The sequence below is a fragment of the Balaenoptera ricei genome, chromosome 3 (genome assembly GCF_028023285.1).
Source record: "Balaenoptera ricei isolate mBalRic1 chromosome 3, mBalRic1.hap2, whole genome shotgun sequence".
In the NCBI taxonomy this organism is placed as follows: Eukaryota; Metazoa; Chordata; class Mammalia; order Artiodactyla; family Balaenopteridae; genus Balaenoptera; species Balaenoptera ricei.
Genome location: NC_082641.1, coordinates 18767736 through 18794084, shown reverse-complemented (window position 1 = coordinate 18794084; position 26349 = coordinate 18767736). Strand labels below are relative to the sequence as shown.

General features: G+C 31.7%; 1 long non-coding RNA gene across 1 annotated transcript; it reads right to left on the bottom strand.

Moving 5' to 3' along the window:
* Positions 1 to 13878: 13878 nt before the first annotated feature.
* Positions 13879 to 25546, bottom strand: LOC132362150 (uncharacterized). Its single transcript, XR_009502284.1, has 4 exons — positions 25359 to 25546; positions 24352 to 24502; positions 18427 to 18525; positions 13879 to 14687 (listed from the first exon to the last, which is right to left on the bottom strand). It is a non-coding gene; the product is annotated as an uncharacterized LOC132362150 (long non-coding RNA).
* Between the last annotated feature and the right edge of the window lie 803 nt (positions 25547 to 26349).

The window sequence follows — 26349 nt, the reverse complement described above, 5'->3', positions numbered from 1 at the left end:
AGTCCCAAATTTTAAAAGCAATGTTTGATCTTAATATTGGTTCCTATTAAAGGTGTTCATGAAAATATTCATTGTTTTCCAAAGAAATAAAATTTTTAAAAAGAAAATTTTAAAAAATCCTCTTTATAAAGAGAGGCCTCAGGGCTGAAGCTCCACATTAAAATAAATATTAGTTTTGTTTTAATATTGTGCCAGGGTGTGGAAGGGTGGAAGGTTGGTTTTAGCAAATCACCAGATCATTGCAGTCTTCAGTCATAGATAAAATTTAAGTTGTGTTTTCATGAAACATTTTTTTGGGAAAAAAAAATGTCATTGATTTAAACAGGGGAAGAGAAATTGATATACAGCTTCTCAGAGTTTCTTACAGTCTAGTGATTCTTTCATGAACAAAGAAAATAAAATATTTATCAAATAATACAGAATGGATTTATAGCATGTCTAAAAATATTTATTAAGCAGTACCAAACAAATGAAAGATCAGGGACTTCAGAAAATTCAAACCAAATACTAACTCTTAAAGTGAACACAAATGCAAAATCTGGTAGTTGATTTATTTTATTAACATGGATTTCAACTTTGTGAATATCGTTATTATATTGGAGCTCAGAGTGGCTTCTTTACGCATCATCTACAATAATTCTAATATAAACAATACCATAAACCTCCTCTGTAAAAACTTTTACTTTTTAATTTGATGAGATTTCTAATACTAGAAATACTAGATTTTATAAGCAGACAGGTAAGCTACACTCATTACATTACTTTTAAATGAACTTTACACTATCCAGAAATACACTTAACAAAACAGGTAACTAACTATAAGGTAATAATATATTTTCTTAATATTATAAATATACAAGTGACTACTGAAATATTAAAACAATATATAGGAAAAATAAAAGTTATTTATAGATCCATTCTGCAGACATCATCAATACCTGTGTTTATGAAATATTTATAATTATATTTGTATTGCTAAGTGTGAAAGCAAAAATTCACACATGGGGAAAACAGTTAGAAATATAAATAATATAGGCAAATTATATTCAGTCCTATTTATTATTAAATGCTTACTTCAAAATATATAACTGATAATTATGTTGTGGCAATTAGGCCATTTGAATCTGCATTTCCCATCGCTCTTTTTATGTCTCATAATTGCAGATTCTCCTTGTCATCCTTACCAAGAACAACTGTTGAATTCCTTTTCCTCCTCTCAGGACTTCGACTTCACCTTTGTCTCATCCCTGGGAACTTCAATAGAATCTTGATGTAGTGTGATAATTTGCAGTATAATTTGCTTTGGGAAATATTTATGTAATTTTTCAAAAGCTGACGATGTCATAACCACTCTGGAGCAAAAATTAAGTCAACATCTAGGTTTTCCCCAGCAATATGACTGGGTATGCCATGATGTGAGGCCCTTTGAAGAAGGTTAATATGCAAATCACTTCCAGCTGACCAAATGATTCTTGTCAGGAATTACTGCATGTTGCACCTTGCTAGAGAATCTGAGTGCCTCTGCATGCATTCACATATCAGAAGCAATGACAGCACAAAGAAAACTTGGGAGGGGCAGGTCATTTCAAACCACACAGCTGAGATACTAAGCAAGTACATGAAATTGGTGGATCTTACTTTCTCCACACTAATCATCTTTTTTTTAGTACCTCTATCTTTTATGTTTGTTACACCACTGCATTAGTTTGTTATGGCTGCCATAACAAAGCACCACCAGAGTGGGTGGCTTAAAAAAACAGAAATTTATTTCCTTGCAGTTCTGGAATCTAGAAGTCTAAGATAAGAGTCTGCAGAGTTGGTTTCTTCCAAGGGCCTCTGTCCTTGGCTTGTCCATGGCTCTCATTTCTCCATGTCTTCATGTGGTCTTTCCCCTGGGCTAATTCCTCTTCTTCTAAGGACACCAATCATACTGAGTCCACTCATATGACCTCTTTTTATCTTAATTAACTATTTAAAGGCCTTATCTCCAAATATAGTCATATTCTGAGGTACTGATGGTCAAGACTTCAAAATATGAATTTTAGGGGACACAATTCAGCCCATAACAACCACACAGATGTTAACAGAAAAAAAAAACAAAAAAGTGTTTGATTTACATCAAACAAACAAACAATGTGAAAAAAACAAAACAAAGCAAAACAAAAACCATGAATGGAAATAATTTCATGTACAACGGGAAACCACAAAAGTGACAAGGTGAAAAGAGGTCTTTTGGTGCTCATATATTGGAAATATTATGGGCTATCTTTCACACTACTGAAAGCAGTAGGCCTAATATTTCAATACTTATAAATAACTTGAGATTCTTTTTTATTTATAACATCACAGTAACTGGCCTTCATTCAAGAGTTAAGCAATATAAAAATTCCTTAGAATTTACATGGGGGATTTTGACTATTAATAATAATCATGCATAACTTTTTAATTACGTTGCATGTTTACCTTTACAGAAATATATGTGGACATATTCTATGTAACATATGTATGTTATATGTTTTTTAAAAATGTAACTTTTGTGTTCAAAGAAGTATTAGATCAACACAAAAGAGTGAACTAGTGGTGTGATACACTAGAAATAATCTAAAATTGCTTTTATACCAAATTCTATCACTAACTGGAAACGTCAATATGCTTCCTGTCATCTATTCTCTTTGGTAAAATGAATCTGTTGCTCTTGTTGTTATCTAAGTTTCCTCTGAAATTTCTTGACTCTTAAGTTCTAGTTACATTTACATGAAGTCCATTAATTCATTTACATATTGATTACATAAAATTATGAGAATCATAGAGATCTTTAAAACAAAATATGAATCACAAAATTCTTTGAAGTACGGATGTGATTGATTACACATTGACACACCACGTTCCACATCAGGAGAGCCAGACAAATACTTCTTAAGTAAAAACTGTCAAAATTCTTCATCAAGATGGAATGGTAGAGAAGTGCATAGGAAGAGAGAGAAAGAAATGTTAAAAATAGAGCCCTAATCTTGAGCCAAAGAGGAAAAGCAAGTGATATGAAGAAAACGTTAGAAGGGATGTGTTATTCCTTATCTTTAGGAGGAGGACATTTTAGAAGTCCTTGGAAAAGTTTCAGTAACTGTTGTATTAAAACAGGAATTCCTAAAAGCAGATGTAAATATGCAGTTACTATATTTGAAGTGAGTCCCAAAATATGGCGAGGTCTGAAAAGAATTAATAAAATGTCAGTAAAAACATCAGTTTACTTCCTAAGAGAAGAGTGGGAGGGAGATAATTTTGTAAATGTCTCCATGTTTGAAAATTTCTCTTGCCTCCTCATCTGATGTATAGTTTAGCTAAGTACACAATTACCACTTGGAATTATTTTTCCAAGAATCTGATCATTTCTTCTCTTACATCCATTGTTACAAAACAGTATACACACATATACACACATACATATGCAATTAAATGTTTGATAATTCCAATTTGCAGCAAGTTTTGGATTGTCACTTAATTCTTTTATTCAAGTCCTTTATATTTCTTAGTGTAATGGATTTTCATAACTATCAGTCAGTCACTAAATTTTTCAAAAAGGAGTTAAACTTTATTAGGAATTTTTTTTAATTGCCCCCACTTTAAGATGAATAAATAGAAGGTAGAGTGTCCAAACAACTTGTGCAGAACCAATAAATAATAAACTAATAGATGGCAAAGCCCTTCAATTGTGAAGAGTTTGAGTACATTTATTTTTCAACTTCCTTTCTGGGTTCTTCCCATAATTTTTCCAACTTCTACACTGTTATATATTACATTGCAACAACGAGTGTAATTAATGCAAACTCCTGGGAATTCCGGGTCATACTACAACACAATATGGTACTTCCTTAAAAGAGAAAATAATCTAAACATCATTGATTCTGATATCAGTATCTTACCCAGTAAGCAAGATTTTAAGACACAGCAGTTGCCTACAAGACAAATAAAAACTTGATTATACAACTGAAAATACTGATCTCCATATTACCAAGAATCAATGAATTTGAAACTATATCAGTTGCACATTCTTTTAAACATTCACATTAATGATGTATATATATTATCCTGACCTTAACTCTCCTGAATTTTCCATCCAATTATGTCTATTTCCCCTTCTTTTTAACTTCCCATGGGTACAAATATACTTTAGCCCTTATTATCACTTAAATCTCCAATTTCTAAGTTCAATTTACTTATCTTATGTCTCTCTCAATCCATCATCCACTGAATATGGTATTTGCCATGATTGAAATTTCCAATATGTTGCCACCAAAAATTACCTGAGACAAACAATTCTCCCGTTCTCCTCTTCTGCTCTGTCAACATTTTTTAAAATGTGACAACAGTAATAAAAGAGCTACTCATCACTGAGCATATACTTTGCAAAAAATATGCTGCAAACATTTAATGCTAACAATAATTTGATGAGTTACATTATTATTATTATCTGTATTTCATACATGAGTAAACTAGGCTTAGACATTTGAAGTAACCTGTTTACTTAGACATATTTAGCAAGTGACAAAACCAGGGCCCTAACACAATTATCATATGCCCGATCCAGCCCTTACCCCATGAGATACAATATACTGCACTTTCACCTCTCTCACTTATAACCAACCATTTAAAAACCTGAATTCTGGTCTCTGTTCCTACTGTGTTCCTTTGAAGTTCACTAGTAACTTTATAGTTGAAAAGCCCCAATGATTCTTCCTTTTACCTTTCTGCAATTTCTATAGAGTTAAGCATACCTTCATATCTCACCTTCAATTTCTACTTCCACCTCTTGGTTCATTGATTTTTTCTTTCTTCTGTTAATGCTTCGTATACCCCTCAGACAGTCTACATAAATAATCCCACGGAGTCTTCCCATCTGTTTTCATTTCTTTTTTATACCATTGAGATTTGGAGATCTCTTGCTATAATCATGATTTTTCATAATATTCAATGAATCGTTAAATCGCTATTTATACATTTTCTCTCTAAGCAAGATGAGGAAGTTTTACTTGCGTATATTTATACTTTCTGAACACATATACCTGGCCAATCTATTAGCTTCAAATTCATTAGATCCAAGTCTATACCTTTCTCTTTCAGAGTTCAGTATTTGTGTTGTTACTTGGGCTCTGAACTTTCCTTCTATTCTTCTGTCTGTCTGTCTGTCTGTCTCTCTCTCTTTCTCTCTCTCTCTATATACATATACTCTTTCAAAATACATTGCTATTTTACTATTGAAATAAACCTAATTTTTTAAAGTGTCTAAGGCACTACAGAAAATTTTTGTATTTTCCACACCCAACCATACAAAATCATATTAGTTTGGTGCATTTGTTACAATTAATGAACCAATATTTACATCTTTTTATTAACTGAAGTCCACATTTTGTTCAGATTTCTTTATTTTTCCCTAATGGACTTTTTCTGTTCCAGGGTTCCATACTTGATAGAACATTACATTTAGTCATCAAGTCTTCTTAGGTTTTTCATGGTTATGATAGTTTCTCAGACTTTCCTTGTTTTAAAAAACTTTTACAATCTTGAGAATTACTTGTCAAGTAATTTGTAGAATATTCCTTAACTGATATTTGTCTGATTTTTTGGTCTCATGATTAGACTGGTTACATTGGGTTTTGGGAGGAGGTAAAGTGTCAAGCTCATCATATTATATCAAAGGAACATCCTAAGGAAATAACTTATTACTGTCGATCATCTGGCTGTCATTTGTGCAGTTTCTTCACTGTAAATTATTTATTTTTCCCTAATTCCAAACTGTACTCCTTGGAAGAATGTCACTATGTATAGCATACAATTAAGGAGTGCAGCATTATACCTCACCTCTTGAGGGTAAAGTATCAACATAAAATATTTGGAGTTCTCATAAAATATTAGGAGTTTGTTCTCCATTTACTTATTCAATCATTTATTTATTTGAGTAGGGATGCATAGAGATTTAATACTTTGGTTCATAATCTAACACTACTATATTTATAAAGCTATTTCAGTTGGTGCCTGTGCTACTTAACAAATCCTCATTACTGCCTAGTTTGTGTTTTGGTTTGTTGGTTGGTTGGTTTGTATGTCTTGAGCACTTTCTTACATTCTGCCACTATAAGCTCCATGCTCCTTTTGTATATTTCCTGCCCTGGTTCTCTCGAATCAGGCATTCCTCCAAAAAGCCTTGCTTTCTTTTATTGGCAAAATAATATTACAAAGATCTGGATATTAAGTGTGCTCCTTGCTACTGAGGTGTTTGTATTTCTGGGTCCTCTCAAATGACAGAACGAGAGAATATGTATGTGTATAACAACTAGAGTACATGCATACACACACTCATATATATATGTACATATATATGCCTCTATATGTAGCCATCTGTACCTTTATTAAACTAAAAGTGAGTTCATACTGATATCTCAGAGTCTAATCCATTACCACATGGATCATAATATAGCGCCTTCTGTCTCACTTATATGCAACCTCACAGTACAACACTGAAAATCCTACGTCTCAACATTTGCTATTTATTTACTTAATTGTTCAATTATGGGACATATGCATAGTATATCAGAATTGTTAATCCATACTCTCACTCAAAACAACTTTGAGTTGTATCACCTTTAGTCGTACGGACCCCACTCACTTCCAAAGACTTAGGTCACAACCTTTTTACCTCAGTGAAATTGTTTCATTCATTTGTTTAACAATCAGATTATTTTGTCACATTCTTCATTGAATTCTTGGACCCTCTAACCTCTTTAAAATATATGTTTAAAATTTTTATATGTGTTGTAAATTACTATAGATTTTGACAAATTCATGGTGTTGTGTATCCACCATTACAGTCCCATATAAAATAGTTTCACTGCTTTAAAAAAAATTCTTTGTGTTTCAAATACTCCCTGATTCCTGGTAACCACTCATATGTGTACTCTATTTATAGTTGTGTCTTTTCCAGATTATCATAGAAATGAAATCATCCAGTACATACTCTTTTCACGCTAGCAGTACAAATTTAAGACACATCTATGTCTTTCTGTGGTGGAATAGCCCATTTCTTTTTATCCCTATCATTCCATTGTATGGATGTACCACCGTTTGTTTATCTATTCACATACTGAGGGACATTTTGGTTGCTTCGAGTTTTTTTTGCAATTATGAGTAAAGCTGCTATAAATATTTGTGTACAGGTTTTTATATGAACAGAAGTTTTCAAATCATTTGGGTAAATACTTAAGAGCCCAGTTATTGGATTGTATGGTAAGACTATGTTTTCTTTTGAATGAAACTACCAGTGCCTTCCAAAGTGGCTGTGCTATTTGGCATTTCCACCAGCAATGAATGAGAGCTTCACTGTTATTCATTCTCACCAATTCTGGTATTGTTAGTATAGATTTTAGCTATTTTGATAGGTGTGAAGTGGTATCTCACCGATTTTTTTTAAATTTACATTTCCTAGTGACAAATTATGTTTAGCATCTTTTTATATCTTTATGTGTCATGCCATCTATATATCTTCTTTGTTAAGGTGTCGTTCAGCTCTATGTCTATATTTTTCATTGTTTTTATCTTCCTATTGTTTGGTTTTAAGAGATTTTTTATATTTTGGAGCTAATTTTTTATGAGATATACGCTTTGCTAATATTTTCTCCAAGTCTGCAGCTTGTCTTTTAATTCTCTTAAGTATCTTTTACAGAGCAGACATTTTTAATTTTAATAAAGTCTAATTAATATATTATTTATTTCATGGATCATGTTTTTTTGATTGTATCTCAAAGTCATCACCAAACCCAAAGTCAGTTAGATTGTCTCCAATTTCTTCCAAAGAAATTTAATAATTCTGCATTTTAATTTTAGATCCATAATCCATTTTGAGTTACTTTATGAAAACTATATTGTGTGTGTTGAGCACATTTTATTTTTGCATATGGACATTCAGTTTTTCCAGCATACTTTGTTAAAAGAACTATCCATTCTCTGTTGAATTGTCTTTGGACCTTTGTCATAAATTAGATGAACATATTTTTTGGGGTTTATTATGGACTTGCTATTCAGTTCCATTGATCTTTGTGACTATTCTCTTTTCAAAATCAAGCTGTTTTAATTACTGTTACTTTATGTAAGTCTTGAAATCTGGGAATGTGAGTACTCCATCTTTGTTCTTCAATGTTTTGTTGACTATTCTAGGTTTTTGTTTTTCTATATGAAATTTAGAACCCATTTGTTTATACCTATAAGGTAGCTTGTTGGGATTTTTATAGTAATTGCATAGAATCTATAGATAAAATTGGAAGCATTAATATCCTAACGATATTGAGTCTTCTAATCCATAAATACAGACTATCTCTAATTTATATGTTCTTTGATTTCTTGCTTAATATTTTGCAGTTTTCTGCATATGGCTCTTACACTTGGTTTATTAGATTTATACCTAGATATTTTTTGGTGTGTATTATAAATGGTATTTTTAAAATTTTAAATTCTCATCATTATTGCTGATATATAGGAAAGCACTGACTTTTGTTTAAATTGAATTTGTATTCTGCCATCTTGCTATATTTGCTTACTATTTCAGGATATTTTTTTGGAGATGATATGACTTTTATACATAAACATTCATATCATATTCAAATAAAGAATTAAAAAAGGTTTTTTTCCATTCCAGTCAATATATTCCTTTTATTTCTTTTTCTTTTCTTATTGTACCAGCTAAGAATTTCACTATAATGTCAAACAGCAATGGTTATAGCAGACATCTTTGTCATGCTTCCAAATTTAGAGGTGTTATAGAGTTCCTAATCAGTATATGATATATATAGTTTTAGGAAATTCCCTGGCGGTCCAGTGATTAGGACTCTGTGCTTTCAGTGCCATGGGCATGAGTTTAATCCTTGGTCAGGGAGCTAAGATCCCACAAGCCACATGGCACAGCCAAAAAATATATATATATATATATTTAGATATTTAAAAATCAAGTGTGAATGCTTCTTATTTCTAATTTGCTGAGATTTTAAAAATTATGAATGGCTGTTAAATTTTGTCAATTATTTTCTGTGTTAAATATTACAATCAAATGATTTTTCTTTGTTAGCCTATTGAAATGGTGGATTACAGTGATTAATTTTTGAATGGTAAAATGGCCTTGACTTTGAATGAATCATACTTGTTTGTGGTATACATACATCACCTTAATATCAAAACCAGAAATGTCATTGAAAGAAATGAAAAACATAAAAATCCTCTATAAATGGTAGCATACCAAATGCAATTACATTTAAAATATAGTAGTCTTTATTTTCCCTTATTTTAAAGTGATTTCTGGTTTTGATATTGAGTTAATGTTGACCTCATAAAATGAATGTGGTATTATTACTTCTCATTGTATATTCTGGAAAATATTATGTGCAATTGGTATTATTTCTTCCTTAACTGTTTGGTAGAATCACCCAGTGATATAATTTGGGCCTGGTACATTTCTTATTGAAAGCTTATTAATTATGAATTTATTTAATGAATACAGGGTTATCCAAGTTATTTATTTCTCCTTGTGTGAGTTTTGGGAGTTTGTTTCTTCAAGGAGTTGATCCATTATAACTAAGTTATCAACTTTGTGGGCATAGATTTGTTCACAGTGTTAATATTATTATCATTTTGAGATCTGTAGATCTATAGTGATGGCCCCCCTTCTTTCATTTCTTATATTATTCACTTGTGTCTTCTCACCTGATTTTTTCCTGGTTAGGCTGGTTGGAATTTTGTCAATTTCACTGATTTTTTTCAAAGAACCGGGCTTTGTTTTTATTGACTTTTCTAATTCTCATTTCAAATTTTATTGATTTCTGTTCTAATTTTAATTATTTTATTTTAATTATTTTAACCTTAAATTTTTCTTCTTTCCATAGTTCTCCAAGATAGAGCCTTAGGTTATTTATTTTAGATCTTTGTTTTTTCTAATATTAAATATCCACTTAAGGCCATATATTATATTTCCCTGTACACACTAGTTTCCCTTCATCTCTCAAAATTTAAAGAGCTGTATTTTCATTTCCATTTAGTCCAAAATATATTTTTAATTTATTTGGAAACTCCTTAAATCCATGTGTTATTTAGAAAAGTGTTGCTTAATTTCTAAACATTTAAGGATTTTTTTGGTTATATTTCTCTTTCTGATTCCTACTCTAATTCTATTGTGAGTTGAGAACAGTCTGTGTGATTTTTAAAACTTTATTAAGGTGCATTTTATAGCACAGAATAAGGTCCATCTTGGTAATTGTTCAAGAATGTTTATTCTACTGTCTTTTGATGGAGTATTCTATAAATGTTAATTAGATAATGTTGATTGATAGCGCCATTCAGAGGATGTATATTTTACGGATATTTCTCCTCCTTTATCTACCAGCTACTGACAAGAGATGTTGAAGTATCCTATAAAAAGAATGGCTTTTTCTATCTCTCCTTTAATTTCTATCAGTTTTTGCCTTATATACCGATTTAAGGTTATAGGTCTTCTTGGAGAGTTGATTTCTTCTTTATGCCTGGTAAATTCCCTTTTTTATCTCTAATAATCTTGCTTCTGCTCTGTTCTGAAGTCTGCTTTGTCTGAAATTAGTATAGGTACTCTTGCTTTCTTTTGATTATTATTAGCATGGATACTTTTATCTATCCCTTTACTTTTTGACTTACGGCATCTTTATGATTTAAAGTTCTTTCCATGTATATACAAAATATCATTGTGTGTGTTCTTAATCTTCTCTGATAATTTCTGACTTTTAATTGGTGTTTTTAGAACATTATACTGGAGTCCTTCTGTGTAGTGGGAAGGTTTGAAAAGGGGGAAAGCTCTATAATCTTCTGATTAAATCTCAATGTTTTAGTAAGACTGTGTCTCAAGTCTGTGACTTTCAGAAGTATTTGTCCAGAGTTACAGTGTTTAAAAAAAAAAAAATCACCTTATCTCTGCTCTCTTCAGTGTTTTCCAATCTATTTTTTAAAGTTTTTAAAAATGTGCTGCATGAGAAAATCCTCATTCCATGCTAATATATGCACTTATATATTAATGCCATAATTTTCTTCATATAAAAATGTAGTTAATATAGAGAGCCAAATTTTCACTGAATAGAAATAAACTAGAATAAAATTTAATTGAAGAGTCTCTAAAAAAAAAATGAAGTACGCTAAACATTCCATTCTAGTGTTATTTCCACATTAATTTTTAAACATGATTGCTTGCGTGTGTGTATGCATACTTACATACATGTATATCGCTCAAAACATTATATATGCTGGATCTATCATTTCTTAAATCCAACAACATTATTAAATGAAGGTAGAATTTGATGTTTTACAACTGCTATATACACATTTGTTCAACTACAACTACAATATGGTGTGCCAAGTTCCTATTTAGGAAGGTCATGTGAGAAAACTAATTTTTTTCCAAATCATTAAACTGATGGACACAAGGAATGAGCAGAGCAAAATTCCAGCCTTTCCTCATTATAGTTTATAGTAAGCATTTATTATAACATCTCTTAAATTCTTGAAACAGTGAAAAGGTCATATGCAAAATAAGATGATAAAAATACTTCAGGTGCTGAGCATATGAATGTTCCCACTGTAGACACAGAAATGGAGGGAAATGTGCAATAATTACCCTTAAAATCTAGGTTTATTGTGGCATCTGTAAACTAGCTAGGTAAAATAAAACTATGTTCAGAAGGCATATTACAGATATACTTAAATCTTTTGTTATTATAAGGATGTTACATTTTGGTGCAGAGCATTTGCTCTCTTAGAAATGATAGCTTGCATACATTCAAATAATATGAGTAATTTACCAAGGTTAGGGAAACCTCATATAGAAACAATAGTACAGCTTTTAAATTAAGAAAATATATTTAGAGATTAGTCCTATTCTTATTTTCAGATATATAGGCTTATAATTTTTAATACTAGAAGAAGCTTTGAATAAACATTTAGTGATAATATAATGTGTTTCAGTCACAGCTATATGCTTTCCTATCTTTCATTTCATCTGCAGAATCCCTGTGAAATTATTACCCCTCATTTCACAATGCAAATACAAATTCTCAACCTGATTAAATAACACACCTACAGTCACTTTGCTCTTAAGTGACAGTTCTGAGGAGAGAAGTAAAAACAAGTAAAAATAGCAGCAACAAAAAACAATGATAATTACAAAACCATCCAATTTTATACCTTGCAAAGAAGTATTTCTACAAAAGTGTAAAGAAATGTATATGCTCTTATATCTGTTCATTTCAATATCAAAGATGCCTGACTTCTGAATGGACCATTCTCTCAAAAGAATTCTAATATTAAAGAAAATCAGAATATTAGAAAAGTAAAAGATTTTAAAGAAGATCAGAATATTGGAAAAGTAAACCTTTTTCTTATTGCAACACACACATCATGATTCACCTTGAAGCTCACTCAAAAGGAAAATGCATTTTCATCAATTTCCTAGTAATAACACTTGAACCTTTAATTTTTTTCAAATGTGAAAACTGAGGCACTGAGAAGTTATATAATTTCCCATTGTCTCAAAGCTAATAATTTCAGAACCCTGATAGGGACATTTTGTTAGACTGACTTCAATGGTTAAGCTCTTTCCATATCATTTCTTTGTCTCCCCTTGACATACCTAAGCTCGATAATCTTTGGCTTATCTCTAGACTATTTCGTTTTCCATTCCGTATGGAAGTTGTTTTAAAGTTATCTGCCAGGTTCGTTTCCAATCACTGCCACACACCACACTTTCCCCTACATATCTCAGAAGAAAATCAAGTTTCCAATTTTATAGTGTAACTATTTTGTTTTATTGAAGTATACTTGATTTACAATATTACATTGGTTTCAGGTTTACAACATAGTGATTCAATATTTTTACAGATTATAGTCCATTTAAAGTTATTACAAAATAATGGCTATATTTCCCTGTGCTGTACAATATATCTTTGTTGCTTATTTATTTATAAAGTAACTATTAATGATCTTTGTTTTACAGACTCTCACCCACTTTTCTTCCCTTGTCTCTTATCTTTTAGGAAGTATTTACGCAATTTTCAGTAGTGTCAATTGTACAGTGCCAGGTTACTATACTTTTTATAATACTTTTACTTCATACAAACTGATTTATTTATCTTTTGTTTTCTTTTGCTTATTATCAAGTTGCCAAGATTTTCTAGTAACTCTGAGCAATAATAATACTTGATTATATTCTATAGGGTGCTTTAGCTGTCATTCATTTATCCTTTCAAGAAATATTATTAATTGGGTATCTAATTTGCACCATTCAGTAAAAAACCTATGTGGGAGAAATTTATGCTTATATTTGTTTTCATATGGGTTTATATGAACAGAACAGATAGATTATAAGGAATTTTGAAAAAATATTGCCTATAGTTTTAGAAGTACTCACACCTCCACCAAAAACATCATAATTAATATAGGCCCAAGTGCTTTTCCTTTAACTTACCACAAAGGGGAAAATGTGGCATTAAAGCATGTTTTAATATAATCCTCTTCCTTTTCCCCACTATCAGGGTCTGGTCTTTTGATTACTTAATACATGTCACTAGAACATTTAAAAACAACTTTATTCTGGGATTCATAGTAAATTGTTACAGTCTGCATCAGCAAATTGGCTTTTCATAGTAGTTGTATAAAACGAGGAACTTGCTTATCTAACCAGATGCCAAGTTCATTTCAAAATAATCTATAATTTAAAATAATCTTAGCAATCATTTAAAAATAATCTATAGCAGTGCAATAATGTTTCAATTTAATAATTTTTTTCAATTTTCACAGTTTTTCAACATATTATCAAATTAGGTGACATCTTTATTTTTCTTATTATTCAGAATTCATTTATTCATAGAGCAAATATTTATGGATTATGTACTCTGGCTAGACATCATGCTACACACTGGAGAAATAAAGGTTATCAAAGCATTCACATTCCCTGATTTCTGGAAAATTAAATCAAATTTATAAATATATAATCAAATATATATACATGTCAAATAAATATATAAAACTGGTACTCCCTAAGTTTGGAGACTTCAGAGAGGGAGAATGCCTATCAATGCTTTATCTTAGGATGAATTGATCAATTGTATGTCTTCCCCTGTGCATAGTACATCTCCTTAGACTCTGTAGAAAGTAAATTGTAAGCCTCTTGCAACAAAATTATTATTTATAAATTATATAGTTGTACAATTAATGGGCTTCTACTTTCAGTTAAATTTTAGCTCTGCACCTTTTTTTTTTTTTTTTTTTTTACCTTATTACATATAGTTTCTGTGAGCCTTCCATTCAGAATATGATATGAATAGTAGCATCTTGTTACTGAGTCCAAGCTGGTACTGCTCACCTCAGGACAGGTCAATAAGTTGAGAGAGGAGGTGTTGGGACACAGAATGGTGACTTTATTTGGAAAGCAAGCAGACTGAGAAGATGGTGGACTGATGTTCCAAAGAATCATCCTACCAGAGTTAAAATTCAGGCTTCTTTTATACTAATGGGGTGTGTGTGTGTGTGACTGGTTGTCTCAGTCATTTCCATGCCAGCCAGATCCTGGAGAGGATGTGATAATCCTTTGTTCTTGCAATTGTCCACATATGTCTGGTCACAATGTTCCTGTAAACCTTCAACAAGACAAAAGTTATTTTCTGTGCTGCAACTTTCTATCTCTATATTAAGGAAAAGTATTATACTTTAAATGTCAAGCCCGAGAGGCAGAACATTGAGAAAGGGCTATCTTGTATATTTCAGGCTATTTACTGATTGACGAGACAAAGGTGCAGAGGCAGCTTGACTAAGCACAGGCAACAGAGCACAAAGGTTGGAGCTAAAGGAATAGATCCAATATGGAGTCAGGTTTGTTCTTTCTGTTACAATCTCAGCGTTATATCTACTAATAAAAAAAAAATCAAATTTTAGAAGAATAAATAAAATAGCCAACTGTCTGACCTTTGTCTTTGTCCTTAAATCAAAGTTTCAATAAGTTGGAAGAAAAGTAAACAAAGCAGTGCATTTCGACAAGAATATTCAGACAAGAAATTGCTTGGTTAGTCTATGAAGAGAGCATGATAGCTGATAGCATTGCAACTCTTTAGTCTTATACACCTATGTTGTGTGTTTCTTTACTTGTGTGTCAAGAAGATTGTCTGAGAAACTCTTTCATAGTGGAAATATTTTTTATTGAAAACGTTATTTTCTTCAGTGACAGTTTGAATTTTAAAGAGGTCGATAAAGCACCTGTTTAGCTTAAGACAAAGTAATAAAGTTTTAGTTATGGAGTTGTAGACACTAGTATGCTGGGTATTTTGAAAGACTTAAAATCTTTTCCTTAATAACAAGAAATGATTCTCCTTGATCACTGATATATAATAAAAAAGTACTTATACTCACTCTGCATAAAATTTTGTAATGGATGAATTGGGAGAACTGTATCAGTAATGATACCCAAGGATGTCTGCATCCCTAGATACAATGCCTGGACATTGACTATGGTCGAAACCATGTGATATGATTTCACCATTTGGGAGTTGAAATATATAATGTGAGCTGTGGCTTGAAAAGTGCCTGCACAGTGGGACATGTCCTTTTTTCCTGTTGCTTTTTGAATCTGGCCACCATATGAAGATGCCTGGGTTGGTCTCCTGAAAACATTTGGCCAGTAGCAAAATCACCAGTACTATAAGTAAGGCCCAAGTTGAGCCTCCTAGTGATTGTAGTTTCGTGAGTGACCACAGGAGACCCGCTGAAGAACCACCCAACTAGGCCCAGGCCAAACTGATAACCACAAATTGTGAGAAGATAAAATGTTGTTATACGTCATTACATTTCAGAGGTTTGTTATGTAGCAAAGTAATGTAAAAACTCATATTTAGAGTGATCTAGTCACAAGTCCAAGGTGGCTATTATTGGGTAAATGTAATAATAAATAGCATCTGCATAGTACTTTATGTATAACACGTCTTCACAGTAATTGTTTTATTTGGTCCCAAGATCTTCTAAATTCTCATTGGACTTTTTTGTTCGTTTCCTGCCACAATGTGGTTCTAAGTAACTAAGTACAGTGCATAACAAAGATATAAAAATAACTTAATGGACCACTCAGCAGAATAAAAAATATATGCTAAACGTCAATAAAAATAAATATATTTCTCCTTTTTGGCAATGATTTGAAAGTTGTAGAATAGTGTTTGTGTTTATTGTGGTAGTAAAAAACAATCTTCTGGGTATTTTAATGTACACACCACATATATTTACAGATGTCAATACTAAGATATTTGATAAATTAATGATTATTTATTGTGGTAAACTAAAAAAAATCCCCCCCCAAAGATATTCGTAGACTAATCTGTGGAACCCATGAATGTCACCTTATTTGGAAAAAAAAAAGGTCTTGCAGATATGATTAAGTTAAGGATCTTGAGGTGGGAAGATTATTCTAGATTATCTGAGTGGGCCCTAAATGCAATGATATATATCTTTATGAAAGAGAGACAGTTGAAGATCTGAAAAACACAGAGGAGAAGGCTGTGTGAAGACAGAGTAGAGTGAGAGTTGAAGGTGCCAGCCTTGAAGATTGGGATGATAGAGCCACAAGCAAAGGAATTCCACGAGCAGCCAGAATTCGGAAGAGGAAAAAATCAAATTATCTGCTAAAGTCTCTGGAGGGAGTGCCTACACCTTAATTTTGGCCAAGGGAAACTAATTTTGGGCTTCTGGCCTCAAGAACTCTGAAGCATAAATTACTGTTGTTTGAACCCACCAAATCTGGTTAATTTGTTTTAACAGATATAGAAAACCAACAGAGTTATGCTCTATTAAAATAGCAAATTGAATTTGAAAATATCTTTAAAATTTACATTTTAAAAAATTTCCAAAATGAATAAAACTAATGAATCATAAGGTAAATAAATAATAGCTTGTGAACACGAAAAAGGTAATAACTTGGATTAATCACTATTGTTTTAGCACCTATAAGGAAAATGTATTTGATGTCTTAGGTTCCATTTCAATGCCTGATCAACAATAAATGATGAGTAGGGGACACATTCAGATTGGTGATCCCAGGGCCAAATCAATTACAACCACTGCATTATGACTATAGATTTTCAGTGGTATTTTCAGTGTGATGAGAAGCAAAAATAAAATGGAAAGTTTTCACTGGAGAATTGACATATTTCATTTACATGTGGACACTTTACTCTGATTGGCACCTAAGGAAAATATAAGGAAAGATTGGAATAAGGGAAAATGATTACAAGATTGTTACTGTAGACCAAGTAAGGAATGCTGTTACATTTAATGGATACACCATAATTAGTATTCATTTCCAGTTGTTGAAAATTTGGGTGATTTCTAGTTGAGGGCTATTAATAAAGCTGTTATGAACATTATTTAAGAACCCACTGGTGTTCTTTTCATTTCTCATGGGTTAATAACCAGAAATGGTAATACTGAGTCATAAGGTTAGTGCATAGGAGAAACTCCTAAACAAATATCCTAAGTATTATTTTATACTCTTCTTACTCTCCCTTCCTTCTTCTTCTGAGACTTCAATTACAAATTTAATACGCAAAACATTTTTGTCCTACAGGTCACAGGAGGTCTGTTCCTTTTCAGTTTCAGGTTTTTTCAATCTGTACATCAGTTTGGATGGTCACTTTTACTCTGATTTCAAGTTTATTGATCTTTAGTGTTTAAAGTTATTCAACATATAATCTATTGTGCCTGAAGTTTTCTTCAAGGCCTAATTCTGCTCTCAAGAAACTTCAGTAAATTTTAAAATTATTCAGTGAATCACATTATTCACTGTGAATTTCATTTATTCCTTGTTTCCTTTCTCTTTCTAATTATTCTCTTTTTTATGTTTATAATTTTCAATGAAACCTGTGCATGGTGAAGGGGTTAGCCTTAAAGAGGATCCAGAAAGGTTAATCCAGAAAACTTGAACATTTACACAATAAACATATGTTTTCTTATAATCCTTCTCTGTCTTTTCTTCGTTTTGGGGGTGGGTAGTATATGATTTTATAACAACGTGCATTCTAATAACAAACCTAATCTTCTACCATTTTATAATCTTTTGCCTTCCATTCCAAATCCAGAAACAGATTTTGTAGATATCTATGTTCTTAATATATCTGCCCCTTCATCTGCTTTCCACTGAACTGTTTTAGCACAGGCTCTCATTACATCTTGGCTAGATTATATATAATAAAATCTCAATGTATCATTGACTTAATATTACACTAACAGAAAATATTGCTAAAACATAATGGCATTAAAACTATATATTAGTCTGCTCAGCATGCCATAACAAAATATCACAAACTGGATGGCTTAAACAACAGAAATCTATTTACTCACAGTTCTGGAAGATAGAATCCAGCCAATTTAGTGTTTTGTGAGGGCTCTCTTCCTGGCTTGTACTTCTGGCTATGTCCTCACATATACTTTCCTCAGTGCCTGTGTTCAGAGAGAGAGAGAGAGAATGAGAGGGAGGAGGGCAAGCTCTCTGGCATGTCATCTTATAAGGAGACTAATCCATCAGATGAGGACCCCACCCTTAAGATCTCATTTAACCTTAATTACTTCATTAGAGTCCCATCTCCAAATACAGCCACTCTGGGGGTTAAGGCTTCAATATATGAATTGTAGGGGGACACACACATCAGTCCATATTGCATTATCACTAAAATTAAATTTGTAACACCATTAAAAACTATCACTTTAAAGGTGAATCTTAAATAGTAACTTTCAATTTTGGCTGTACACATGAAAAGCAAAAAGCAAAGTTTCTTCCAATATGTTCTATGATATTTCTTTACTTTTTTCTTCATTGATTGGTGGCGGAGTAAATCATCTCTTCCCATAGATTTAGGATAAAATAGTCTACTTTTATTTTGCAAATCCACCTATTAAACAGACACATACACAAAGATATAAAGACACATAATATATTAGAAATTGTGTGTGTATATATATATATATATATGGTAGCAATACGTAAAGTCTATGTCTATATATCATTAGAGACCAACAAACTGATTAGACTATAACTTTCAAATAACATTGAGAGAGGTAGAAATTAAATTATCTTTCCATGTTTACAAAGTAAAGCCCTGTAAATTGACATTAATGATCAGAATTATTTCCACATGTTTCTTGTTACTTGAGCTCTGTGATAGATTATTACTAACTGAATGTGATGGACTCCATCTGAGTCACACACCTAATTTATCACTGCCTAAAAATTCAAGGACAAGACAGATGAAAATGTAGGGGATATGGCAATTAGACATGTGCTTATCTAGGTCTTATTTTAGTTCACAAAGGGAAGTTTTTTTAAAGCAGAATTATATGTGGTATATAACAATTTTCCAATAAATAGTTATGAAATAGAGAAAGAAAAATATTAAGGAATTTAGAATAATATCTTATGGAGTATATTAAATTCTAACCATTAGTTTAAGAAACTATGAAACTAGAAAAATGTACAGAGATGATAATAATAATATTGATTTTTACTGAAAATTTTCAAGAAATTTATATAAGTTAATTTCTGTATAATGAATTAGGATAACATAGAGCAGCTGAAGAGTTAAGAAAATAATCACAGTTAATCACAATAATTTATCAAAGAAGTAATATATTTCACAGGTAATTTTGCATCTTTCAAATTACATTTCCATTTAGATAATTTGTGATCATTATAAAATCACATACTATATAAGTAGATAATTTGACTTTCAAAAAATGGTAATAATGTGATTTTACTTGAGTAGGAGTTTGGACCCCAAATACATGCATTATTTGAATTACATATAATATATAATTATATATATATTATAATAATGCAATGATTTTATATATATATAATGTAACTGCTAAAGAATGCAATTGATGCTGATTAAAAGTGATCTTTGCACAAAATAATCTGATTACTTAACTTTCATTTATTCTCTTTAAAATACTGATGAATTATTTGGCTTAGAGCATTGTATAAATTTTAACATCTTACAAACAAATAATACTACATTAATATACCATGCTTTTAATTTTGATCATTATTTGCAGATAACTGATTATATTTTTCTCTTTATTTACAATCAACTTATTTAAAAGCAAGTCAGGAGTAAAATATCTAATCAAAGACCAGTACATCTGGAGAAATGGTAGGGATTTATTAGGTAATAATTAAAGACTGACGTTTTCATTAAAGTTCTAAATTTTGTTTAAGCAACTACATAACAAAATAGTCAAACATAAATACCTATTATAATTGCCTAAATTAAAATTGAAACCCAAAATGAGTAGGTACATTACAGAGGAAATGTATCATGTAGATATTTATTTGATAGGACACTTTTTTATGTGTGATAGAAATGTTACATATTTATATCTTTTCTCTTTTTTATCCACTGACATCAATTTGGTTGTAAAGAATTGCTTCTTGTCATAAATGTCTTTCTGCCCATCAAAATCAATTTAAGCATCAAGTTTAGTTTAAAAAAATGACAAAAATATTTTCATTTTCAGTTGCTATTAAGCAAATGCTGAATATATATCCTTGTATCATTTTTTACTTCACTTATGTATAGATGCACACATGTACATCTGTTCTTGCTGTTGATAATATAGAAGTAATCTCACATTCAGAATTACTTACTATTTAAAGAGGAATGACTATTTTCTTCATACTATATATAACTTTACTTACGTAATATTTTCAAAACAATGTTTAATGTTGAAGAGTTTGTATGTTGGTTTTCTTGTCTCATATCCATTTCCTCTTTTCAAGAATTTGCTGGGCTTTGATTATGAATTACTCTGTCCACACTCTTTGCTCACTGGTTCAGGTGTTGCTGACATTATCCCATTTCACTGATGGCCATACCTTCCAGCTGTACCCAGCTGGGGAGATCACACTCCCATGGAGATTGGTTGTAGAGTGGGAACAAAACTAAAGCCATGAACAAAGCTATTCTAGGACTTTTGTTAGAATTTTTGAAAAAAATTTTACTCTTGGGTTTTATGTATTGTAAACCTGGAAGCAGTCCTGTGGTCATAATGAAGCATGGGATCTACCCACAGAACCAACAAAGAAAGCCAAGCAGAGAGATGGGGAAGCACAGTTGAATTTTGATGACATTTTTTGAGTTTCCAGATTTATCAGAAGCCAGTAATAGCTTTGGATTATTTATTTTCTTAAGAGCCTATGAATTTCTGATTTCTCTAAAAAGAGTATAAATTGGGTTTTTAGGACTTTCCTATGCATGAAGAAATTTTAGATTAGCCAAGGTAAATGATTTGTCCTTGGTCAAACAGGGAGATACAGAGGTTAAATCCAACTTCCTGTGCCTCTTTAGAGCTTTCTCAGTTCATGATTATATTTGTTTTAGCTGCATTAATAGACGCATATATATGTGAGTGTTGAAAGGGATTCTGTCAACTCTACAGTAAACTACTGATACAGTCATAAAGTTGTTTTGTGAAATCTAGTATTATTTGTTTCATTTTCTCTTGTTAATTGGTTAATTTGAAATTTCATGTGATTTGGAATAAAGTTACATGGAATCTAAATTTCATTTTACTATAGTTACTAATATAATACAAAGTGAAATTTTTTTAATCCTTTGAACTTGTTCAACGTTTTAACCAAATTAGAGAAAGAGAGAGAGAGAGAGAGAGAAAGTGTTCTTGGTACTGATGATAGTTGTTGTTACCTAGTCCTGTCACCTTGAGGTAAATCAGCTAAAATTTTTGGATTTCCATGTATATATGTAAAATAAAAGAGACTGATCAGGGGCTTCCCTGGTGGCGTAGTGGTTGAGAGTCTGCCTGCCAATGCAGGGCACACGGGTTCGAGCCCTGGTCTGGGTAGATCCCACGTGCCGCGGAGCAACTAGGCCCGTGAGCCACAATTACTGAGCCTGCGCGTCTGGAGCCTGTGCTCCGCAACAAGAGAGGCCGCGATAGTGAGAGGCCCGCGCACCGCGATGAAGACTGGTCTCCGCTCGCCGCAACTAGAGAAAGCCCTCGCACAGAAACGAAGACCCAACACAGCCATAAATAAATAAATAAACAAATACTTAAAGTAAAAGTCTATTAAAAAAAAAAGAGACTGATCAGATTACCTATAATAGAATTTTCACTTTTACTAAGTTTAGCATTAAAACCAGTATGTTATTAACATGTGTAATTTTATTATTTTTATTTTTTAAACTTATTTAACAACACGTGTACCTTTGCAACAAACTATTAGCCTATATCAGAGCTCTCAAAAACTGAACATACTTTATTTGGTCTATGATATAGGGCTTTAATAAGTCTTTGCCAACATTTAACAACTTGGAGAATTCACATAGAATTTGGAATTCTGTACTGCATAACAAAACAAATAATAATATATAAAAACGCGGAAGATCTGGCCGCACTGGCCAGCCTGACCATATGGGAAAGAGTCACTGAAGCTGCAGAGCAGATACACCATTTAGTTAGGGCCCGCTCTGAGCCACAGTTTACACAGACTCATATTTTTTGAACATGCTGATTATTAATAGGGTGTGAATAGTGGTCTTTGTCGAGCTTGAATATTTCACTAATTTATTTTATTCCCCAGACCCTGGGACATTTGGACTTGTGATGTCTCAGAAATGCATTGATGAATATGAATAGTGTTCTTCATGAATACAAGAGTCAGGCACTTGGTTGCAAAACTATAGTCCAAGAGCTAGAGTTTGATCAACTTTCAACATTAAAACTGTGTTTAATAGTATACATTGTGGCTGCAGTGGTCTAATTATGTGATGGAAATAAATGGCACTGGTGCAAAGCTGTGTACAGTTTAGAAAATTAGACATATTTGACAATAAGTGATGTGAACAGAAAAATTCACAGGGGGAGATTGTGGCATTATATTATATTGATATAAACTGTAGGGAAATAACAACAACAAAAGAGACCTGCTGTGGTATAGAAAATGGATATTAAGCAGAACACTAAATTATATGTACAATTTGATTACAACTGTGTTTAAAGTACATACACTAGGACTGCAGCAAAAACAAAAATGAAAGGATTGGCTTTGTTTGGATGATTTTATTTCTTGTTTTAAAATTTCATTTAATGTTTTCTATATTTATTTTATAATAAAAGTAATCAAAATAAAAGAGGAAAGCAAGTAATTTATTTGAGAACAGCCATCTTTATATTTTTGAAGTAACATCACAATAAATTGAATTTATTCAACAGATATTTATTATAGACCTACTATGTCAAACACTTAACTAAACATCCATGTTTCAAGATAAATACAACATATTTTCAAGTGTCTTGTGTTCCAGAACAGTATTTTCCAAAGTTTTAAAATCATGAATTACATAGTAAAATTTTATTTTTCTGTTTTATAAATAAAAATAAATAGTATACATCAATTTATGAATTATAAACTTGCAGTTAATTTATATATGAAATATTAGTAAATATTAGTAAAACTTAATGCTTTCTTTCCTTACAAGTAAAATGACATATGAATAGAAGAACTCAAGTTTTTTATTCATAGACCATTGCTCTAGAATCCAGAGGACCTACCATGGAAAAGTACATACAAAGCTTAGATTCCAGCTGGGAAAGACAGGTATACAAGTGAGGAACTATAAGAAAAATATTGAGATTGCATGGTATAATATGAAGTTGAGATCACTTATGTGGCTGTATTTGATGAGGTAAATAAATAAGACAGTTTTTATTCAGTAGAACTCATAATCATTTGAAAGACAGTTTCAGGAGAAATGGAGATAAGTTATCATGCTATTAAATACTATCAGTGTTGTGAGGTGCATTCTGAAGGTTTTTCAGCAATAATTCCAAAGAAGTTTAGGAAATAAACTTTGTTAATAATTCTATACATCCAAGTTCACAAATAAGCATGAACTTGGCAGTGTTGGCCTGGGGAATCTGAGATAAATAAGCACAAGCCTCAACCTTGGGTGTACTGCTAGTAATCCTCTCAACAACACTCATTTTTACTTACAATGGAAACAAATACTTTTAATAATGGAAGCATTGATACTAACAGATCCATTTTTGCCTAGTTTCCAATTTTGTCAAAAGTTTCAAATATTTGATTCAAGTTTCATATACTAAAAATGTTAACTGGTTCTACCTTACATCAGTGTTATTTGTTAGTTCATTTACAGGTAGAATATCATTTAGCTGAAAATAGTTGACATTCAGACATTAAAGGAGTATGAAAATTACTTACATTGAAGGACTATGAAAGATACTTACTGGACTTCCCTGGTGGCACAGTGGTTAAGAATCTGCCTGCCAATGCAGGGGACACGGGTTCGATCCTTGATCCGGGAAGATCCCATATGCCATGGAGCAGCTAAGCCCGTGCGCCACAACTACTGAAGCCGGTGTGCCTAGAACCCGTGCTCTGCAACAAAAGGAGCCACCACAATAAGAAATCCGCATACCGCAGGGAAGAGTAGCCCCTGCTCGGTGCAACTAGAGAAAGCCCGTGCACAGTAATGAAGACCCAAAGAAGCCCAAAAAATAAATACATAAATAAATAAATAAATAAATAAATAATTTTAAAAAAAGAAAGATACTTACTACAATATGTGAATTAATGACTGATTTTTTGTCAGTCTATTTTGTCAATTTATTTCTGTTCCCTTTATAAACTCTGCATGAAGATAATTTGGTATTTGCTTACGTACATGCCAGAACCAAACGTTTAAATTAAAGAGAAATATGAATGAATTGATATTATTTTGATAGTAGACATAATGTGCATTTGACATTAGCAGTGTCAAACAGGCTTTCAGGAGTTACGACATAAGAAAATTAGCACATAGTACTCCAAAGTTCAGTTAAGCACTAAGAATATTAAGTCTGATTCCTGTTAAATTTTTCTGTTCATTGTTCACAATTGAATATCATGGTGAAGAATTTGTCATTAGTAAATTATATTGTAAAAACATTCAGAAAGTTATTCTTCAAAATAATTTTAGTACTGTAACATAGACAAAATAATTATACAAATTGGAAAGTATTCAAAGGCTATGTATACGATGCACACATTAAATTTTAAATAAATGAATAGCATGCATTCATTTATAAATTATAAACTTGAATTAAAGTTAAATACTAAATATTAGTAAAACATAATTCTTATTTTTCTGAAAATTAAAACTGAATATGAATAGAAAATTTGATACTCTTGTGGAGGTCTTTGTTTTGTTTTGTTTTTATTTACAAACTGTTGTTTTACAATCCAGAGGACCTACCATGAAAAAGGCACATAAGAAGCTTAGAATCCAGCTGAGAAAGGAAGTTATGGTTTCTTTCTTTCTTTTTTTTTTTTTTTTCTTGGCTCAGGATGGGAACATTTATTTTGGTCTATTTGGATTCTTCTTTCTGCATTAGCTTCACAGATTTTTCTCAATAAGATGTAGACACTGGATGGACTTCATTTACAAGGAAACTGCAAGATAAATGGAGTGGCTAATGTCCATCAATTTGAAACGTGTAAATATTTATGATAAAATTATATCTGTCTTTGTGAGGATTTTTGTTTGAATCTTGGATGCAACAAAATGTAATGCTCAACTGGGGGAAGAGTCCCATGAGTATAGAATAAGAATTGTTCCTTTTATTCAAGATTCAATGTAGCCATTTTATGCAAAATTTTCATACTAGCTTTGCCACATAGCATTGCAATACCAATACTAGAATCCACAATTTAAAGAGGCTAGAGCACATAAGAGTTATGGTTTCTTAGTGAGTAATTAGAGATCAGTAGAAGGAACTGAAGATAGTGGCAGCAGTTAGAATTGACTTGATAAGAAGATGAACGTTTTCCTGCATGGGCTCCTTGATGTCTGTTTACCATTTGTACACTTTGTTATTTCCATTTCTCTCATTTCTTTAAAACTTTACTTCTCAGATGAATGATTCATCCTTGGATGTTGCCATCATCACCCCCCCCCTTTATTGGGTTCAGCTATTATATATTTATATAACTCTTTTTTTAAAAAAAGATAACTATTTGTTAACCTCAATTAGATTTGCAAAAGAAATCATGTATTTTAAATACAGATGTAATAAATAGTTCACTCTCATTTCGTGTAAATTGGGAACAATATCACAAACACATATTTCCTTGTTCCTTGGCATTAACCTCACTTAGTGACTATGAACTCCCCGTATTTTATAATGGTTACCAGGTTCTTCAACTTTTTAGGGAAGGTCAACTATTCTTTCAGAGGTTGTTCTTGA